This window comes from Oratosquilla oratoria, chromosome 2 (assembly GCF_046742065.1).
Source record: "Oratosquilla oratoria isolate Oo_2021 chromosome 2, ASM4674206v1, whole genome shotgun sequence".
Taxonomy (NCBI): domain Eukaryota; kingdom Metazoa; phylum Arthropoda; class Malacostraca; order Stomatopoda; family Squillidae; genus Oratosquilla; species Oratosquilla oratoria.
Window position 1 is genome coordinate 43,919,906 of NC_134778.1, and position 5,054 is coordinate 43,924,959.

Here is a 5,054-nt window from a genome sequence, read left to right on the forward strand (position 1 = left end):
GATGTCATGTCTTCAGTAAAGCTATGACTGTAGTGGAAGTGTATATTCCAAAAAATATCTCAAAGGAAAGAGATCATCAAAAATTCTCATTGAACAGAGAAAGAGCACAAGTGAAAAGTGAAAATTCATTCTCATTGAAAAGAGAATAAACAGGTGTGAAAAATTTACGTAGCCTTATTGAACACATTCAAGATATGATAATATACGTAAAAATCCCCCTTCTTTTACTCACTCAAACCAATTTTATGAATCAATATCCCTCACTAGCAACTAAACAAATGATCATATCTTAAATTTTGTAATTACGTATGCCAAACCCCACTATCACGACCTTAACCCAAGGTACGCGGACGTACCTCAAAAGATCAGGGAGGCAATGTAACCATCACTAACCATCACCCACCACGCACGTGATCCACATGCTTGCAACATAGCGAGACTTCCCCTCTTGCCTACCTTGTATTTCCCACAACATACATCTAACGCGGCACATTTCAAGACAAACAAGATATAGATACCCAATGTCACCAGACTAACCTATTAAAAGTCCTTTATCATATCTGCCCTAGTATATTACCCATAAACTAACATATATATAATATACCTAACAATATCCACCAAGTATAGGACTAACCCTCATATATAAAACTGACCCCAATGCATAGAATAGCGAGACTAACGCCTTTACTTACAACAACCCACTAACCCCCTATATAACCTATAACACCCATGTCACGAACGCCAGAGCTGGGTAGGTCAAGAGCCTACCGCCCAAGAGCTGGGAAGGTCAAGAGCCTACCGGCCAGAAACCAGAGCTAAGCAGACCGAGAAGGCTGCCAGCCAGTTGTACCCTAGGTCAAGGCCTGGCACTTATTGTACGAGTATTTAGCCCATAGGGCCCATTTGTAGTTTGTTATATTTCCAACCAGATTCTCCTTTTACAAATAAATAGAAGAAAACTCCCGTTTTGGAGTTTATCTCGCCCGCATTAAGTCCTCCTTATGTAACCACAACCTTTTCCACGGTTACACACTTAAATCGGTTAGATATTCAAGAAGATTTAGATAAATTACAGCAATGGTCTGAGAAGTGGCTAATGAAATTTAACACAAGTAAATGCAAGGTAATGAAGATAGGTAAAGATAACAGTAAGTACGATTACAAGTTATTTTGAAATTCGCTAACAAAAGTGGATAGTGAAAAAGATCTCGGCGTAATTATCAGTAACGATCTCATATCATCCAAGCAGTGTATTTCAGCCTCTGAGAAAGCAATTAAGATTCTCGGACTGAGTGCACGATCTTTTGACTTCAAAAGTCCATCACTCATTAACAAGCAATATAAATCGTTAGTTCGCCTACATTTGGAATATGCTGTCGCGTATGGTCACCGAATCTCATTAAAGACATTGACAGATGGGAAAAGTACAACAGCGAGCCACAAAACTGATTCCAAATATCAACAATAAATCATACGATAATCGACTAAAACATATGAATCAGTTTTCCCTAAAAAAGCGTAGACTCAGAGGTGACTTGATACAGGTCTTTAAAATTCTAAAGGGAATTGACAACATCAAAAGAGACAAAATTTTCACACTGAATGAGAATCAGACAAGAAACAATGGTCTCAAACTGTCCGGAAATAGATTCAATTTGGAAGTGGGTAGAAACAACTTCGCCAACCGTGTAGTTAATGAATGGAATAGACTTCCTGCAGAGGCAGTGCAATGTAGTTCAGTTCGAAGCTTTAAAAATCATTTAGATAAACACCTAAGCAAGATGCTGAAATAATTATCATTTATCTTATATTATTTGTTTTTGTTTTGTCTGTTTGATTCTCATTTATTATTAGTTATATGTCAATTTATCATTATTTACTATTTACCTGTTTGTTTGTTGTTAGACTGTGCCTATGCGTTTATTTATGTATTTTATTTGATACTTACATTATTATAGTTTTTATTTATTTATTTATTATTATTATTAGGATTTTTTCGCATCCGACCTAGATATGGACCAAAAGGTCTCCTGTCGGCATGCTCCGCCTTTATAATCCTTTGTAATCCTTATACTGAAATTGAAAAACCATATGGATGCATCCAACATCGACTAACATTAACCAAGGATGTACGATTGTCGCCATCTTCCTTTAAGCCCTTCTCCCCCCCCCCACACACATACAGAGGAACGGATATATCACATTTATTCTGCAGCGCAGATCAGTCAAGATGAAACCACTTCCCAACATCGGACAACAGTGGAAGCTCATTGCCATGTCAGCAACCTCGGTGCCATCCCACAAATCAAGTCATGGGGTGACGACGGGACTTGGCTAACTCATCCATATTACTATCTACTACCTACCTACTGGAAGCGGACCGATGCAAGATATATTACTCATGGCAGGAGGACGAGTGTCTTCGAGGAATCGCATCTCGAACGGACATCCAATCTCTTGTTCGAGAAAATGTTTATTGTACCTGGGGGGGGGGGGCAACAAATAAAATTTCATAGCTCTCCTGAGAGCAAGTTGAAACCCAAGATTATATCATAACCACCGATGTTACAGGGAAACAGCAAATTCCAAAAGTCGATGAGATGGCCATAAATATATATATATATATATTTATATATATATGTGTGTGTGTGTGTGTGTGTGTGTGTGTGTCTGTGTGTGTGTGTGTGTGTGTGTGTGTGTGTGTGTGTGTGTGTGTGTGTGTGTGTGTGTGTGTGTGTGTGTGTGTGTGTGTGTGTGTGTGTGTGTGTGTGTGTGTGTGTGTGTGTGTGTGTGTGTGTGTGTGTATAAATATATATATATAATATATATATGTGTGTGTGTGTGTGTGTGTGTGTGTGTGTGTGTGTGTGTGTGTGTGTGTGTGTGTGTGTGTGTGTGTGTGTGTGTGTGTGTTTTAATTACCCACTGTCGGAGAAACAAAGCTAAAGAAAAAGAAACAGACGAACTGTATATTTCGACCACTACTGTGGTCCTCTTCAGCAGATAGATACAAGGTGAGATGTACAAGAATATATACAGGGAGAGAGGTACAAAGTAGGAACAAGGGGAGGTGGCTCAAGGCACATGTCCGAGGTGGGGCGGATTCGGTAATGGTAATCATTTATTCACAGCATAAGTTGTTATACAATCAGGTGACCATTGCCCTTTTGATGTATTGAAATTTGGCATGTGTTTAATGAGGAAAGATTCAACTATCTTTCTCCTAAAGCTACAATTGGATTTATAAATTATTTCTGGATTGTTCCAATCTATGCGGTGATCCTTTGTTGATGTATGGAGGAAGACCGCGGAGTTGTTTTGTGCATACCTGACAGAGTTTTTGTGCTCTTTTACTCTGGTATTGAGGTCCCTACCAGTTTGACCCCAGTAGACCTCATTACAATCTTTACATGGTAGTTTATATACGCCTGGGTTATTATCTGTTTTAGGTTTATGATGTATATTTACTACTTTATGAAAAATGTTGTTGGGATAGTTGAAGACCAATTTAATTTTATCTTGCGGTAACATGTTAGAAGCTTCGTCCAATAAATGGTTGTATGGGATCTTTATACAAGTATTGTCCCAATTGTGCTGGTTGTTTGTTAGGGAAGAGTTCTTATAATAGCTGATTTTTGCCTTGCTAAGAGCTTTTGACAACAACCAAATTGGATAACCTAATTTGTTCAATTGTAAGTTTATTGTGTCTAATAATTTGTCACCTAGTATGAAATTTAAAGTTGAATGGGAAGAGGACAACAGCATTTCCTTTCTGGATATACTAGTGATCAGAAGTCATGGACATTTGAATTTTACAGTATATAGAAAGCCCACGCATACTGGTAGCTACTTACATTTTTTTAGTTACCATCAAGAAAGGGTTAAACTAAGTGTTGATTCGGGCCTCTAATTAAGAGAATTAAGAATTTATAACGTTCAATTTTTAAATAAAGAATTAGAAACAATAAACTTACAACTGAGCAAATTAGGTTATCCAAATTGGTTGTTAACAAAATCTCTTAGCAAGGCAAAAATCAGCAATTAAAAGAACACTACCCTAACAAACAACCAGCACAATTTTGATGACAGTTGAAGTTCACCATAATATCTTCTATCCATGCATTTGAGGCAACCTGCTATGTTTGTATAGAAATGATTGCCAAGGAGCTGTGTCTTCCTGCAGCGGTACCAATCCCCCAGGGAATGAACCCACCAAATGGCAGAACAAATGACGTCACATATCACCACCTACCCCCGGTGATGCGGCACCCTTGGGCCGGTACCTAGTCTCAGGAATAGGCGCAATGGCTCTCATCCTTTCACAATTCCCACAAATTTATTTACACAACATTTTCTTTTGATCTAAGGATTGTAACTTTTTTTGTGGTTGTGGATTACATAAGGTGGACTTAATGCGGGGAAATAAACTCCAAACCGGAGTTTCTTCTATTTATTAAAACGTGATCTAGGTTAGATATAACAGGGTATACGAGGGGTGATCAAAAAGTAATGACAGTGATACCATATATTTTCACGGTACAGAGGTAAATCCAAATAGTGGCCTACATTCCTTCAAAGTACTCCCCTCCTGCCTCTATGCAACGTTCCATCCTCTTTCGCCACTTCATGAAGCACTCACGGTACTCAGAAGCCGATATACCTCGTAGCTCTGAATTGACTGCTCGCGCCAGATCTTGGATGCGATGAAACAGCTTCCCTGCGATCGCACCCTTGATCTTTGGAAACAACCAAAAATCACAGGGAGCAAGGTCAGGCGAGTAGGATGGGTGGGGGAGAAGTGTGATCCCCTGCTGCTCCAGGAACTGCACAGTGAGGCGAGCTTTGTGGGGGGCAGCATTGTCATGGTGCAGCAAAAGGCGCGATCGGCGACGGGTTGGTGCAGTCTTGGGCTGATATTCCAGGACTCGAGGAAGGACGTGATCAGTGTAGTACTGGGCTGTGATAGTACACTGTTGAGGCATTACATCCACACACATTGGTCCTTGTGAATTGAAGATGGTGAAAAGGCGCTTCCTGCTGCGAAATCCTTCCTT